This window comes from Ochotona princeps, chromosome 16 (assembly GCF_030435755.1).
Source record: "Ochotona princeps isolate mOchPri1 chromosome 16, mOchPri1.hap1, whole genome shotgun sequence".
Lineage (NCBI taxonomy): Eukaryota > Metazoa > Chordata > Mammalia > Lagomorpha > Ochotonidae > Ochotona > Ochotona princeps.
Genome location: NC_080847.1, coordinates 6,776,235 through 6,793,959, shown reverse-complemented (window position 1 = coordinate 6,793,959; position 17,725 = coordinate 6,776,235). Strand labels below are relative to the sequence as shown.

The following is a 17,725-nucleotide window of genomic DNA, read 5'->3' as shown; positions in this document are numbered from 1 at the left end:
ATGAGTACACTTGTCCACTTTTTCATTCCTTAAATGTCAGCAGCCACCAATGCTTGGCCAGGCTAAAGCCAGGACCCTGACATGGTGGGAGCTCCAAGTCCTTGAGCCGTGATCTGCTGCCTCCCATATGCATTGGCAGGAAGGCAGATCTGAAGCAAAGGAGCCGGGACTTGAAGGAACTGCTGCAGTGTCTCATGTGGGAGTCCCAAGCAGCGACTTGACGTGCTGTGCCGTGACAGCTGTCTCTGAACTGTGGTTTCCTGTCCAGGGGGTGGAAGTACTGATGAAGAGAAAATCAGTTATTCCTCTTGGTGACCCGCACATACTCCTGGAAGAATGTTTCCCTCAAGAGTCAAATTATGACTTAGGGCTGATCTGAGTAAGCAAACATATGCCATATATACACCATTCTCTTATTTCTTAAGGCTTAGAACTCATTTTATAAAACTCACATGTAATATAAATTTGAATAATACAGAGGAATCTCAATAGCAAGTTTCTTTCCAACACCCAAAAGTTAATTTCTTGTGCCCTTACTAAAATAAATAAATAAGTAAATAAATTAAAAATAGATAAACAGTTGACACCAACCATTAGTTTATTCTGTATGTGAATTTTATTTTATACAATTAGAGCTCTTCTAATTATTTGTCCTGTTGGAGAATCATATGGTAATTTTCATCAGTTGGAGAATTACAGTCATATACGTATAAATAGGAAGAGAAACTTACCTTTCAGAATCAATGACTGTTTATTTTGTGGCCATGTTTTTGTCTCTTGAGAATAAAAATGTATTTATCTGCATTTCTTAAAATTGAAATCATACTGCAGTCTGATTTTTTTAGCCTTACCCTTTTTGACTCTTTTCGTACTAATACTCTATTGGTAGAGCAATTTTACTGAGTCCACCTTATATCATCAGAACGTATTAAATGGACCCCTGGATGTGCCAACAAGAGTTTGTTTTGTGGGTAAAAGGATGGCTCTGCTTGCATGTTCCAGTGTTTTCCACTGTGAAACTATGTAGGACAGAAACAGTTGTAATGTTTCTCATCAAAAGCTTTGAAGCTCTTAGACTAATTTGTAAGGCCTAGTGTGCAAATTATGTTTTCTTGTGTGTGCTTAATTGTTATTAAAACACTAATCATTAGGGCACCCACCCATTCAAGTTAGAGCACTTAGAAAACAATAGACATCTATGTTTGTTACACAGCAAGTAAGTAAAATGAGTTTTCTTAAATCCACCTTGGAGATGAAAGAAAAACTTAAAATGAATTAGAATATATGTTTCCAGACATTTCATAATTTATGCATTAAAATAGGATTGTAAATGTATATTTAACTCAATTGCTCAAAAGTTAGAGATGGATTTTAAGAAGATTTTAAGAAGGCAACTTGAGTTTTCACTGGGGAAAACAGCACAGTGTGTCTAATTCTGCAATAGTGTACAAGGGAGGCCCTGATGTAGAGTTATTGTTGTGAGCAGCCACATGAGGAAGCAGAGGTTCGGTAAAGTCTCTCCATCCTTGGATGACCCAGAGTACGTCCACGAGGAAGTGAGGGTGGGCTTTGTTTTGCTTTGTCATATCAACAACATAAGGACTTGATTTTGTGATTAGAGCTTTGTTCCTGCTCCTTGGAAAACACTGCTCATTCGCAAACTTGCCTCGCCTTACTCTGCAGTCATTCGAAATTAATGTGAAATGAGCTCAAGTTGTGGTTCTTAGGATCCATAAACTTTTTCAAACGAAAACAACAGAAAAATGAGAGCAGCAACTGAGGCCTGCCAAAGAATTTTTTTTTTCTGTTGTAAGAAAACATGTTAAAAACAACAATGGAAGACCAGCAACCTGAAACAGTATGCTTCAGCAACCAAGATTCCTTTATGTGAGCAAAACATTGAGGACATCCCTGCCCCAAAGGGCAGCCGTTTCATATGCCCTTTATGTTGAACTAATTGTAGACTCACGTAGAAGCTACAAAAATAGTACAGAGTTCACGTAGCTCCCCTAATTTTATCAGTTTGCCTAACCATAGAGCAGTGATGGAAATCAGGAGATCTGACATCGGAGCATCTATGTTAGGAGCCAGTGTAGGGTCCCACTTATATGCATTTGCTTTGATCAGTTTGCTGCTTCTAACCTTTGGGAATCCCTCATTTTTCCCTCCGTCTTTTCTTGTCTTAAGATTTTGGTTTGTCTGGTATTTTCTCCAGGACTTCTTTAAACGTAGGCTCCCCAGCCTCTGTGGTTTTTTTGTTCGTTTTGTTTTTCGTCAGGAACATCATAGAAGTGATTTCATTTCCTTCATGGTGTATCACCTTAGGGAGAGCATAATGCTGACGTGTTTAAACCCTGGTGACATTAACCTCCATCGCTTGCTTTATGTGGTTTCTGCTGAATTTCTCTGATGCAGTGTTAGTAATTTTTCCTTTGTAATTTTTAATTACTTGACTCAGGGAGGAGGCTCACTGCTGGAAACCTCTGTTGATCTAGCCTGCAGCAGTTGTTGCAGGATTGGAGTGGCGGTTATGTTCTACTTCTGGGCTCTCTACCTGTATTAATTGCAATTTTTTGAAGGGAGAGCTATCCCTACTCCTTCAGTTATTTATGATCCAATTATTTTATTTTTATTAGTATAGGTTCAAAGGTATTTGTTTTACTTTATGGATTATAATCCAATACTGTCATCATTTATTCCGTTGCTCGTATCATTTCAGCCTAGGCTATTAGAAACTTCTCTGGCTTTTGTTGAAGAAAAGTTGCTTATTTATAAAAGAGAGAGACAACTCGGATGCACTGGGTTCTCTCTCCCAGTTGCCCACGGCAGGCTGAAGTTGGGAACCCAAAACGGGTCTCCCACATGGGTGACATGGGTGATCCAAGCTGTGTCATAAAAGGAGGAAGACGGCTGGCCTAGGCAGAGTGGTGGACTGATGTGAGCCCACTAGAGCCAGACTGGTGCCGTATCCCCGTCACATGTGGAAACACCAGAAGTGACACAGTGAGTTAATGATGGTATGCACAAGAGGAGAAAGAAGTTATTACAGTTCTCAGGGATCCAGACACACCTGAGGATACGGACATGATTTGTGGGAAAAGTAGAGTGTGTGTCCTGGAGATGGTGGGAATCTACAGTGTTACTATTAAGAAGATGGTCTTACTGTGACTCAAAAATGGAAAAAGGGAGGTGGGGTCAAGGTTTCTGGGGTTTAGGATGCACACAGGAAGAGGTGGAGCCACAGGCGTCTCTTGCTCTTTTTTCACCGGCTCTGGCCAGTCCCTGAACGTTCAGTTCCAGGCCCAGGGCAGAAGACTCCATCTTCCCCTACCCATACACCTACTCCACCACAAAGACTTTATTATCTGTAAGCCCCGTTATGCAGGGTGTGTGTGTGTGTGTGTGTGCACATGTGCATGTTTGTTTATCTTATTTCTTGATTAGTGGATTCATAGCTACACCGTCCTGTCAATTTCGTATCTACAAACCTTTCATACATTTTCAGTATGTATGGTGTGGAGAAAGTTAACTTTCTATGGGTTTCACCAAAAATCTGCATCTGAGAGTCGGATTAGATTAGATTGTTCCCTGTCCATGAATACACTTGACTGTCACCACCCGGTTTCTTCCAGTAACCCTTCCAGATTTGCCAACCCTCACCTTGTTGGTAGCCCAAATTGGACTCCAATCTTAGCACCCCCACAAGATCTACACCCCGCAGCCTGCACTTGAGGTGGTGAGGTCCTGCAGGAGGGAAGCAAGATAGCACAGCAACTCGTCCAAGGTCACCTGTGGAGTTAGGGGTATGCCAAGCACGGGCTATGCATGTTGGACCCCCTTTCTGCCACTTTGCTGTGATGCCGCGGAAGAAGGCTTGTCCCTCTAGCAAGGTCCCTCTGACCAAGTGGGTAGGAGGAACTCTGCTGAATACTTGTTTTGCTAATAGATTCATGCAATTTCTCTTGTACCCTGGCCAAAGTGCCCTCTGTTCCATTCTGAATGTTTCTGTAGCCTTAGTGACCTTGCCTTTGATGGCCTGTGGGTGTCGCTCTCCATCTGTAAGCCTCCTTGCCAGGTGCCCTGTTTGCAGCAGACTGTAATTTTATTTTGGGTTGGATATACTGATTACATTTTAGCGTCTGGTATATTTTCTTACCTGTCACGGCCATTAAATTTATTTTAATAGTTACTCTACCCTCCTGATAGCCACTAAAGGGGGAATTGGATATTGTCTATCAATTGGCTCGTGTGTGGACTGAGGCTGTATCTAATTACAAGGCATTGTATCGGTTCTGATTTATTAACCATTTACTGTGCTTCAGAGCAGGTAGCATTTTTAGTAGCACTATGTTCAGCTTGGATGTAGTTTTCCAGGAGGGCAGGGTGCCCGGAATATCTGATCTTACAGTTATTACTTTGTGTCATATATAATCTTGTTTTTTTCCCTGCAACAAATAAATCTTTGGGGCTCCTGAAGAGGAAAAAGAAAGAAGGAAAGAAAGAAAAACCATTTGTGGTTACAGTATAATAAAAATAAACCGTTTGTCGTGACTGCAGCTGACATTCATCAGCCCGTCTGTGGGTGCTCTTTCTCTCTCTGTGTAATACAGAACATAATTTGTCACTTTGTAAATACATTCCAGTCTAAATCCCTGCCAGCATCTGTTAGTGTTTGAAGGATTAATGTGCTACCCTGTGTGTGTCTGCGCTTCCAGGGAACAGTGCAGTGTGTGACTGGGGACCCAGGGAGAGCATTTTCTAGGCCTTTTTCCTACATGTAGCTGTGATTCTGGCCTTTTTTCGCCTTGTACCATTTGCATAGGTACGTAGAATTTTATTATTTACAAGGATTCCCAGGGTCCCCAACTGTCCTTCTTCATTTTGCGGTCACAGACATTGTGACTGTGACACTTCGGAGTCAGTTAACCTTGGCTTTAAATGCTTTATCAGTTGTGGTAAAAATATTTAATTATTTGAAATGTAGAGTCACACAAAGAGAAGGAGAGCTACCAAGACAGATTTTCTGTTCACTGCTTTACTCCCCAAACGCCCACAACAGTCGGGACTGGACCGGCGTGAAGCTGTGAGCCAGGAACTCCCTCCAGGTCTCTACTGTGGTGGGGAGGGATCCCAAGTAGTTAAGTCATCTGGGTGCATTAGCAGGAAGCTGGATCAGAAGCAGAGTAGGGAGGACTCTAGCCAGTGCTCTGATAAGAAGTGTGGGTGTCCTAAGCATCAGCTTATTACCCCACCATGCGGTAATGCCTCCTTCCTCCATCTGCATTGTGACCACACGTTACTTAATTGTCCTTTCCTCACAAATAAAATGAAGACGCTAATTCCTACTTCTCAGAGACAAAAGTGGGAATCAAAGTGCGTAGCTTTGCTCTTGGCCAAGAATAGCTCTTATCTTGATGCAACGCTCAGAACTGAAAATATTACTGGGAGGAACCCGGTGCCGTTAGGCAGCTGAGAGTTACTGATCACTCTCTGCTTGTTAGGCAGAGGGCTTCGTACTTGGAAGTATTTACATCTTCATGTGGTGCTCCCTGGGTCCTCGGTCCAGGGAGTATCCTGCCTGCTAGAAACCATGGGCTCATCCTCAAGGCTTGTTCTGAATCCGTGTAGCATGGAGGGTAGAGTGATTTGGATTCCTGCCGAAGGGTCTGTGTATGTGCTCTCCCCAGCAGAAGGCGAGGAGTCTGGGGCAGAGGTGTGACCTCCAATTCCTGTTACTTTATGCAGTGGCTTCAGGCTGTCAGTCATCCTGATCTGCTGTCATTGATGGGTTAGGAAAAGGTCCCCAGACATGGAAGGAATGACCTCCGTAGCAACTCTTCTGTTAACGATTCCTGTGTTTTTCTGTTTCGTGTTTTACCTGCGTAACCCATTCCCCTTCTATGGTTCTTCCACCTGTTTTTGGCATCTTTATTTGCTGCTGTCTTCAATATAGAAACGTGTGCTTCTCTTGGTGGTAGGATAAGCATTGTTTCTGTTGCTGTCTTATTTGTGTTATGGTTTCTTAAAACATGCAGTGCAGTGACAGCGGGCCAGAATGTGGCTTCTGGCTTGACGATTGTTGCCACGATCCTGGGCGAGTCAGCAGCAGACCTGAAGATGTATCTTTTGGCCCATTGAAAAAGTTTGCTCAGGGGGGAGCAGACTTGCAAAATATTTAAAAGTTCTAAGGATGGAAATTTTTTCAGTTTCTAGAAGTGTTAAGTATATTCTAAAAAGGCTCTATGTTCAAGGAGGCTTGTATAAGGGAGGGAACCATCTAAAGGTGTTTCTGAAGTATAATAGCCTGGGAACTTAGGTTGTCCAACAGAAAAGATGCTCACAGCCATGTCCATTTGTACATCCTTAGTCCTACTCCTTGCATGTGTCTCTTTGTCTAGTATGTTACCATAATCTTTGTCAGAGGCTTTTGACAAAGCAGTATGCATTCTGATGGGTGCCATGCATCCATTTGCTGGGACCTGTGTCTGATGCCACCGGTAGCCATCAGGCTTCAAAGAGCATGCCACCACTCTCTTGATTCTTATTCTCAAACAGAGAACAACTGAGTGTCTGGAGAAGAGCTCTGATTCAGCCCCTTCTTGTGTCAAGAAAGCTTCATTGGATTGTGGTCATGGCATTTGTTTGTGCGTTGTCTGCAGCTGCTCTTGAAAGTTGTGTAGTTGGGGGAAACCGTCGCCCTCAAAACCTAAAGTTCTTATTGTCTGGCACTTCAGAAAAAGTTTTCTAATCCATTTCTAAGAGGATATATGATTGGAAAGAAAAATCTGTTCCACTGAAACAAGATGAGCAGGTGCATAGCTTACTATGTTATTTCTGCACATATAGGAGCAATTCATTTCACGCATGTCCCAAGTTTTGAATGTGAGAATTGTAGGACCTTCAGGAGTGGGGATAGGAAAGAAGTGAAAGTTTGCTTCCCCTAACATGAAGTTACCCTAACATGAAGTTACCATCTTAGCAGTCGAAATAACTGACAAAAAGAGTGTGAAGGACTTTGAGTTCATGGAAACAATGGCATCTGTGGGGGTGAATTAGATGTGGAGTATGAACCCACCATGATCTCCTAAACTCGGGGCTGACTTGAGGCTGGCAAGAAAGTTCTGCCTCAGAGTCAGCCACACTGGCGTACAAGAATCGCCTTGTCGTGGTGGAGGGAGAACCACTCTCCCAGTCCTGCCAACTACTGATTAGGTGATTTTTTACTCACATTTCTTACACTCTCAACTTCTGTTTTATTTATTGAACAGGTCTTTCAGATCTGCTGTATAAGCGCTCAGCACAGTGAAACATAAGATGTCTGTAATCCCTCCTTTCCCTGAACTGTATCTGCCAGAGGGCAGGCCTTCAAAGATTTTAATTAGGTATTTGTCTCATGAGATGCATTTCCTCAACTTATGTGCGGAGGAGGGCTTTGCAGTCTACCTGTGTGATGACAGGTGACACTTAGGTTAACTGGAAAATGTAACCGTGAGCCCTAGTGCTAAGCCCCTCCGTGGATCGCCTTGCAGACCTGCTGTCCTAGAGCAGGGTGATTGCCAAAGGCAGTGCTCGCCTTGAGTTTTTCCCAAACCTCCACGGTCATGCAGGCTGTGGACCGCCCCATCACGCAGCAAGCAGCAGGAGTACTTCCCACGGAGAATTGTGTGTTGTGAAGCAGGGGAGAGAGGCAAGGCGCTGTTTATAAATATTGAAGAGGCGGGGAAAGCATGTACCAAGGCCAGGCTGCTTTAGCATGCATGCCATTCTGAAGTGGCTTCTAATGGACATTTATAAGGTGCTGTCCCCCGTACTTCCCCTCCCTGCTCTAATGCTGTCTGGGATGCTCTTCAGAAAACACGCAGCCTGTAACTTGGCTGGCTTTTAACAGAATTGCCCAACATGATTCATTCCTCCCATCTGGCTATAAGAGAGGAGGCTGGAGCGCAGGCCAAATCTGGATGTGGCCTGGTGCCATTGCCACACCAGCCTGCTCCAAGCACCCAGAGGATGGGACACCCGTTTACTGCCAGGAATCGGCTCTGAGTGTAGGCCCCTTGTGCTGCCCCTCCTACTTTGCTTCCTCAGCTCCATGTGGAACTTCGTTTCCTGAAATGGTCCCGGGGAAACTGTAGGACCAGTCCTGGAAACCCAATAGGCCCACCCCATGCCTTGTGAGCAGCCCCCTGCCCCCCACCTCTCTCCCTCTTTCTCTTAGTATATGTCTTTATCTCTCTCTTTCTCTCTCTCTCTTTGTGTGTTTCTTTTTTCCTCAATCCTTTCCTTCATTCCTCCCTTTCTCCCAACAGCATGTATGTGGGCTGGAGAACGGAGCTGGTTAGGTTGAACTAGGCTTCAATGCCTATTGATATGTAGGAGAGCTGAATGGGATGTGGGGCAGACTGGACTAGTCAGCTGCACATACTGACAAGCACAAGGACCCAGGGCAGGGGGTGAGCCTGGTGGGGCTTACTGTGGGTCTCTCTGACTAGACTGCAGCTCCCATTGGTTTATGTGAGGGCCGAGTGTGTGCTGGGCAGAATCAGGCTGGACTGCAATACCCATTGGTTCCGGTGGAAGACAGGGCTGGAAACAGAACTGACCCAGCAATTGCACCCACCAGCTGATTTGAGCGATGAACTGTACTGGGCCCTGTATTTGCAAGCACACACAAGAATCTGGTCTGGGATCACCTCAGACAGAGTTTCTTTTGGGATTTCCCCAATCAAACTGCTGGACTCAGAACCCTAACCATGAAGAGAAGTTCAGGTTCCATGGTCTGTCATGGAGTGCAAGTGTCAGAACTGAGCCTCCTAAGAGGCTGAGATGGAGCAGTGGAGAGCATAACTAGGTGCACATGGAGGATTTGGCAGTCTATTCGAACCTGCAGAGGATGCCTGGCACCGCAATAGAGGACAGAACAAATGAATAAACCACCCCAGCCATATGTTGGCAGTGAAAAACTGGGCAAACAGAGACTAAGGTGGACTGTGTCGATCAGTGGATTCTGAATAGATTTCATCGTGCTTGGAATGGCGAGACTGGTAGCAATTCATAACTGTTGAACTATCAAAACTGCTTGAGCAAGACCCTTGGAGCATGCCTCACATTGGGGACCTGGGATGCATGGGAGACTGAGTGGGGCTTCTCTTTATCTCCCGCTTAAACCCAGATACAGGGGACAAAATGTGGAAATAATAGTCTCACCCACTTTCCTGTAGCCCTTGAACCTTTGTGCCCTAATTAACTATGTAAAGATTGTCAAAAATTTTCATTTTCTGTCACATCTTTGATGCATGCACATTAAAGAAAAATGTATCAATGTGCAAAATAAAGTTTTAATAACTAATGTCTATCTTAATAACTCCAAATGTCTCCTCTATTCTCACAGCAAGTTCCAAAGCATAAGGAAAACCCTGGAGCATGGGATTTGTGTATTCATATCTGTTCCTTGTGAAGCAATAGGAAAAGTAGAATAGTGCTCAGGAAATGCTTTAATGTAGCATTCTTCATGAATTTCCTGGGAGGCTTATGCCATACTGCAGAGAAATCAACTTAGGTGAAGAATTTAAAAATGAAGCGATGGAAGGTTAGCAGAATGGGACTATCTGCCATCATAACACACAGTTACGGAGTGGGAAGCTCTCCTGGCATGAGCCAGTCACGCAAATGCACCTGCTATGGTCCTGGAGGATCAAACTGAGTTTTCACTAAGGACTGAACACAGCAGAAAGAGGAAAATATTTTTATTACATCCAGTTCTATTTTGGAAAGGTCCCTCTTTGAAAGAGGTTTAAAAAACAGTTTTGGAAATCCAGTTAAACACAGCTTCTGTAAGCAAATAGATTGGTGCTTGCATTGCGTTGTATTGGGTTAAGCAGCTGCCTGTGAAACAGGCATCCTATAACAGTGCCAGTTTGAGACTTAGTTGCTCCACTTGCTATCTAGCTCCCTGCTAATATTCATGAAAAAGGAATGAAAAATAGCCCAGATGCTTGGGTTACTGCACCCATGTAGAAGACCCAGATGAAGGTCTTGCTTTGGTCTGGCATGGTCTCAGTGTTGCAGCCATATGGGAAACAAATTGTGGATGGAAAAATCTCTCTGTGCTATTCTGCCTCTCAAATAATTTTTAAATAAACTTTTAGAAAAGTGAATATATTGCCACAAGGTAGAGATTTTGATAGTAACGATTTTTTCATATGAGGATGATTGAGGCAAAATAGAGCAATGGTTGGAAGCATCGCCCTGGAGGCTAAAGGCAATCAGATTCAAAACCTTGCTCCAAAACGTACTAATTTTCACAATCTTGGTTTGGCTAATTAATTTCTCTGTGCCTCAGTCCCCCTGTTAGCACTATGTGATGTTATCACCCTCCTCACTGAGTTTTGAGTGGTTTAAATGAGTTCATATGTAGCCATGATTAGAACAGAGCCCTCTGCATGGCAAGTACTGTGTAACAACTGCCTCTTCATGGTTAGTACTGCGATTACTTGGATTAACCTCAAGTTCAAAATAATGTTTTCTTTGGGGTTGGGAAAAGATATGATTAATAGGTACCCTGGAGATTTCAACTGTATCTACAATGTTTCATTTTTAATGCTTCTATCCCAGTTCTAGCCTTTTTTTCTCAAGTGAATCTACAGTTTTGGGGGATAGAATTATATTCTGTCTTGATTTTTTTACCATGTTATTTCATGCATCTTTTCTTTCTTCTGGGTCAAGCAGCCAAGTTTCTCCTTCTGATGACTGATTATTCTCCTTGGGATAACTTCTGCTCTTCACCATCAGCAGTAATGTTTCCATCCTCTGTTTTTTTTATTATTTCTTTGTCATCCTTTCTTTACTCTTTCCAGCTTTTCTGCTTTGTTTGGTTGGTTTTGTCTTCTGTTTCTGTTTCATTGATACACACATTATGGTAAAGATGGCTGGCATATTTAAAATAATAATATAAAGTTGATTTGTTTCCTGAGTTAGAGAATGCTTAGAAGTCATCTTATTTTCTAGGACTTTATGATGGTGTTTTCCTGAATTGTTATGTGTCCTTCCTTCCTTTATCTCCTTCCCTTGGCTGTTATTCATCACTTAATTAGCATTAAATGTAGTCATTATTTTTAGAGCATATGATCTCATTTTTTATACAATGGAAGTTGTTTCTTAACTATAAAATTGGTGTGTCCAGTTTGCCAGCATCAATGGCATTGCTTTACACATTTTAATTTAATGCAGTCTGATTGTGTTATGAAATTTTTCTCTCTTTTTCACCATTCAGTTTCTGGCATTCTATACTTTTCCGTTTTTCAAAAGGAAATTCTCTATCTTTGATTTGTAGTTTAACCGTGCAATGCTAAGAAAATGTATTCTGGCTGGAATTTTTTACATAGCTTGTAAGCCCACCAGTTGTGACACCAGCATTCCATATTTGTGCTGGTTGATGTCCCAGCTGCTCTGCTTTCAGTCAGTTTCCCTGCTGATGGCCTTGCAAAAGCAGTGAAAGCTGGTGCAAGTGCTGGGGCCCTTGCCACCCGCATGGAAGATACAGATGAAGTTCCTGGCTTCTAGTTTTGGCCTGGCCTCACATTGGTCATTGGAGCCATCTGGGGAGTGGGCTAGTGGATGGATGATTTCTTCCCCTCTCTTTTTCCCTCTCTCCCTCTTGCCTTCTCTCTCTGTAACTCTTTCAAATGAATAAGTAAACATCTTTAAGAAAACATGTTCTAACTTTTTCTTCTTGCTCAATTGTTTGTCCCTTTTTATCTTTAGGCTTTTTCCCCCTTAAATTTCTGCTTTTTTTCCATATGAAATTATTTTGCCAAACTGGCTATTCTTTTTTTTTTTTTTTTTTTTGCAATCTTTACATAGTTAGGGTAAAAAGTTTCAAGGGCTATAGGAAAGTGGGTAAGACTATTTCCATATTGTTTCCTTCACGTTTAAAGGGGGATATTAAGGGAGAAGGCCCATCCAGTTTCCCACCCACCCCAGGTCCTGGATGTAGGGCATGCTCCGAGGTTCTTGCTCAAGTGGTTTTGATAGTTCACCAGTTATGAATCACTGCCAATTTTGCCACTCCAAGCACGATGAGGTCTTTGAAGAATCCACTGATTGACATAATCCATCATAGAGTCTCCGTTTGCAAACTGGCTATTCTTTGAAATGTTCTCTTATCGTGTGATTCTTTCAGCCCTTTATCTTTAATGTTTATTTAGGTATTTCGGCAATGCTAGTTGCTAGGGAAAATCCTCCTAATATTTTCATAGACCTATACAGGTTAATTTTGTTCTAGCTTATGGACAAGTGCTTGAGGAATTGGGTTGGGTTAGTGGCGGAGTAAGTATGTACAGATGTTAGGGGCTAGGTTTTGCAAATAGTACACCTCATTTATGTTCACATTCCACTTGGCTCGATGTCTGATGCTATGCTTAGCACAAGGGAGATGGGAAGGTGAATCTGGCCGAGTACTCGGGGAAAATAAGGTGCAGGAGTTTGGTAAGCACTGAGAGCCTCTGTTACAGCTTTCACATTTGAACACCGCTAAACACACAAAGTACACAGGCATCCTTCATCCCAACCAGTTACTGCATCTGAAGCACTTGCTCATCTTCTTCACTTTCAGACATGGTTCTTTTTAGTGCCATGGCACACTCACAGAAACAGCTTATCCAGCTCCCACCTCCACCTCTATGACAAAAGCGGAATGGAAAAAGATTAGTAGTAGCAAAATCTGTTTGTAACAGAGAAGAATGGGGAACATGCTATTCCGTGAGAATCAGTGACCCAATCCTGATGCACAGTAAAGGAGGACTTGGCAGTACTAGGCCCGGGATCTACTCTGTAATGGGTATGTCCTATCCATTATCTTTCAAGATCCGTTCTGCACTGTGTCTACAAGAGTGTGTCCGTAGCAGTGACTGTAGCAACCAGCACATCCCACTTCCTACCGATGTAATGGGGATTGCAAAGTTAGACTCCTACAGTCCTGCTAATTTTTCCTTAAATATAATTTAATAAGCTTAGTAAAATCCAGATGTATTTCCTTTTAGTTAGTTTATATCATAGCAACACTTTCATATTTCCTGTTTCCCCCTGCCTAATTTGCTGTAATCCTGTTTTTATCTATGTTCTGTCTTTTATCCCTCTTTCATACTCAGTATCAACTATCACAAGAGTATCTAAAATAAGGACTTGGATTGAAAAGTAGTGCCAGTAATCAGATATGTGCTATTAGGTTGAACTATTTGGATTTAACTCAGACTTAATAATGGGTTGTTGCTTCTCAAAAATTTCTGCATGTTTCCTCTTTACCATTGGCCTCAGAACCCATTAGCTGTATTATCCCAACTATTATTTCCACTTGGAAACTAGGCTGTTCTTCCATGATACATTTCTTACTTGTAGCATGTTTGTTGAAACAGCAAAGGGAGCAACATACACTCATCTTGCTGTCCCTAGGGATTCAAGCTTTGTAAGCCTAGCCTTAACTTTTACATTATCACAGCAGAGAACTGTTACTGAAAGAGAACTTGTCTTTCAGTTAAAACAAATATCCACAAATGTCTATTTGATGAGTGAGATATCCTAGTTCCTTTCTTATAGCTCTGCTTTGTCTTAAGAACTCATTTTAATGTGCCTTTATGTTATGGAAGGAGAAAGAAACTACAGGGAATTCAGTTTATATGCAGAGCTATCCATAGAGTTTCATAGTTTTGTACTCAAACTATTAGTGGAAGCCTAGATGTCCCTACTCTGTGCAATGCAGGCTGGGATGTGGAGTTTCCTTTTAATCTTACCAGCAGTTTCATACTGTGGGCAAGAGAGGCATATCCCCCAAAGAGAGCTAATTCTATCTAGCGTATATCTTCGTTATGCAGCAGTTTCAAGCTGCAAATTTTAGTTCACATTTTACCATGTGAATTTAAGCACATTTCCATTTCTTATAATTACTGATAAATCTTTTTACTAACTTCTGCATTGTATTTTGTGCTTCTTCCCTACAAAATTTCTGTCTTATAAGTATTTTCCAGACTTTTGCAGATTGATTGATTTGTTTATATTTCAGGTGCTCCATAAATCATTTCTCCCTCTTTGATTGCTGGTATTGAAGCTAAAGATTGCCTCTCTCTTTCCGTGCTTGCTCCTCCCTTTTGTTCCTCTTGAAATTCTAACATACGTGTCTAAACATTGCCTTAGAAAGCAGAGCTATTCCATGCCTCTATAATTCTAAGCAACAAAACCAGACCATGCATGATTTAATGGCTCAGTGAAATCCTCCTGCCCATAAAACAAATCCCTCCTGTAGCCGGTGTTCCAGTTCATTTTCAGGTGTAATTTATTTGGTTCTATTAAGAACCCAAAAGATGCACAAAATTTGGAGACAACTTGACTGTGACCTCTCCTTTCTGTGTATGTGCTGTTTAGACTTCTTATCGTTATTGTCTTTGTGGATTTTTTGGTGGGAACTTTTAAGAGGATGCTAGCCAGATGCCATTTTAAGCCAAAGGACCCATTTCTTTCTGAAGTATATATTACAGCCACTCCAGTTTTATCTGTTGAATATTGTTCCTTGCCTTTGCAGAGCCTCTAAGAGATCTCTCTTGGTATTCATCCATGAATTAAAAATGAGGCACTTTTAAAATGGTTACTTCTCAAATGTGCTGTTGCTATGACATGTCAGCTGCATACACGATGTGCTGCTGCAGTGTGGCTAATTTTTGAGAACCAAGCACTCCAACAACCCTGAAAACACCAGGAGAAATGCCTGGATTTTCAGGTGACTTATGGAAAATAAACACTGCAAATGTTCCTAGCCTGCTTAAAAAGCGATGTTGTGACGCAGTGGGTCACACTGCTCTCTGTGACATTAGCATTCCTTATCAGAGTGCTGATTCCTGCCCTGGCTGCCCCACTTTCAGTCTAGCTTCCTGTTGGCCTGTCTAGTAAGGAAGCAGAGGATGGGCCAAGAACTTGGGTTTTTGTTATACATATGGAAGATCTGCATGGAGTCCCTGGCTCCTCCATTTGAGTTGGCAACAGCCTGGCTCAAGCCCAGCTGTTGCAGTATTTGGGAGCATGAACCATTGGGTAGAAGATTGCCCTGTATTACTCTACCACCCTCTCCACCGCCCTGTGTTGCTTTGTCTTTTAAATAATGAAAGCACCTTAAATATTACTAGACCACTTTCATTTCTACTTATGATTTTGCCCTATTCTTGATTTTGCATTGTATAATGATTCATTCATTTTCTAAATGAAAGCCTGATCTGCGAATCTGCTCAGTGCCACTCACTGTGTAATGGGTACTAGCAATAGAGCTGTGCAAGTATTCGTTTTAACTTACTGCAATGGAATGGAATGGCTGTTTTGGTTTTCTTTCATGGTCTCCTGCAGTGATTGTAGGAATAGAAATCAGTATGACCATTTTGGAGCTCACCAGTGACAAGTTCATTGAATTTAAAGTGTGCATATCTTTTGACCTACTGATTGTACTTCCAAGGATTTTTCTAATAGGGAAACAATCATGGATCACAGGATATAAGTATTGCAGCATCGAATTCATTAGCTAAAATCTGAAAGCAACATAAAATATTATTAATTGCCAAAAACCCAACCAGTGACTAATACCTAGAGTATCTTGTGCTTCTTGCATTATTTAATCTCATATCATAACTATATATATAATGTGAGATCTTCTGCAAGTTCCTAGAAAAAATGGAATTTAAGAAAAACTCCTGTTCCATGATCTGTTTAAAGTACCTGTGTTACTCACATGCATGTGTATGCCTGGGTATCATTGGAACATCACAGTACCTCCAAGAGGAGATTCTTTCATGATACAGAGAATGAAGCTGAGCTGTCAAGAACTTAAAATATTTCCTAAACTGATGAAGAATGTAGAGGCAGGTTTTAATTAGCTACTGAACAATCTTCTGATGGACTGAACAGGCTGGTTTCAGAGCGGGGGTAGAACTCTAGGTATATTCAGTTGCCTCATAATTGAGAAAAGGCACATTACACTATGTTTTTATGTGTTAGGGCATGCATGCTGGGGGGAGTTTGAGTCAGGTACTCCAAGTTCATGTATCCTACACTACTACATTCATTTTACTTGTTTTCAGTGAACCGGTTTTAAACAATTGCAACTTAAAGTTAAATAGCTGATGTTCCTTTCAGATTCTGCTCGCCTAACCCAAGTGGTCAGCCTGGATACAGTCCATGCTTGGGGCCAGGCAGTTCTTTCTCTCGGAGGCTGTCCGTTGCGTTGCAGATGCCAGTGCACCCCCCTGATAAGCTGTCTTCAGCCTTTGCGGCTTATATTGCAAAATGCTGAGGGAGGTGATGCCCAGCATGGGCTGTCAGTGTGTGGTTCTCTGCACCCCAAGGGCTGGGCAGCAAATCATCTCCCCGGCATGTCAGCTGCTTTTGAATGTGCCAAGTGTGTCCCGAGGAATACGAGAGCCTCACGGCTGGAGCGGATGACATAGCCCATAAGCACTGTGGACATGGCACCAGGTATTCCACAGGCCCCTGGGTCTCTGTACTATTTACTGTACTATCTCTGCCTGCCCCCCCCCCAAATCTACAATGGGGATACACTGATTTGTCTTTCATCAGCAATTTCCCAAAGATAGGGAGTTCTAATACTTAACAAGTTTCATTAAAAGCACAGCTATTAAATATTCAAAATATATAGACTATTCCTGTTGAGAATACAATTATACAGTAAATTAACTGATGTCCAGTATGTTGCCTTTTAAGCACATCTTTGATGTTTCCAGTACTTACATAAGATATAGGGCATGTTTATTAAGAGTCTTCAACTGTGTATAAAACTAGAACAGTCAAAAGTAATGGTGTCTCCTGAAGGATTCTTTATCATATGAATTTACCTTTAGTCATCTATTATTTATTTCAGCTATTTTATATGCCATTATAATAAATATTATGACAGAGAAAGCTTTTATGCTTCAACTTATTGTACTACTCTTTACTTGCCTGCAATCCTTCAGGAAAATGTAACTAAGGCTTTACCTCTAGTTAACGTAAATCATCACTTACATTAGAATGAAAAATTCACTCTAAAAAAAAGGCTCTTTCTTCAATAGGAAGGCATAAATGCACAATCATGTTGACTGCCAAACTCCTTGCCATTCACTGCCTTGCCTTAAACTGTCTTTTAGCTCTAAAGTGAACACACGCGCAGAAGAAAATTGGAAGGTCTGTGGATATTTTCACTCTCTTGTTAGTTTCTGGCAAGATAAGCATTTTTTTTTATCCAGAGTGCAAGATATTGCCAATTACTGTCTACTGCTTTTAATAGTTTTGCTTTCCAGGCCACATAATTCATACACCAAATTAAATAAGCTGTTTTATGGTATAATTTTTCCTTGAATAGCCTCACAGTCACATATAGATATGAAAGAGTTATTTTCTAAATTGACCTCTAGCAACACAAGCCACCATTTTGGGCCTGAATGTAATGAAGTAAGAGTTGTGGTAATTTTCTTATTAGGAATGTCTGTGCATTTTGGCGGTGGAAAGTTAAGAGGGCGTTTGTGAGGATCTGGGGATGAAGGTTGATGCTTAAAGGATGATTTGAAGTTAAGGAATGACAAATTTAGTCCTTATCCTTCAAGGACAAAAAAATCCAGGGCGTGCCCAAGGATGCGTTTTGATTTGATTTCCAATTTGAAAATGGGGAATGTCAAGTGGCACATAAAGTGATAAAACACAC

At 41.8% G+C, this 17,725-nt stretch overlaps 1 protein-coding gene across 3 annotated transcripts in view; it reads left to right on the top strand.

Annotated features, from left to right (window-relative positions):
* WWOX (WW domain containing oxidoreductase) overlaps positions 1 to 17,725 on the top strand; it is a 906,950-nt gene that overhangs the window by 224,798 nt on the left and 664,427 nt on the right. The gene's annotated exons all lie outside the window — the stretch shown is intronic.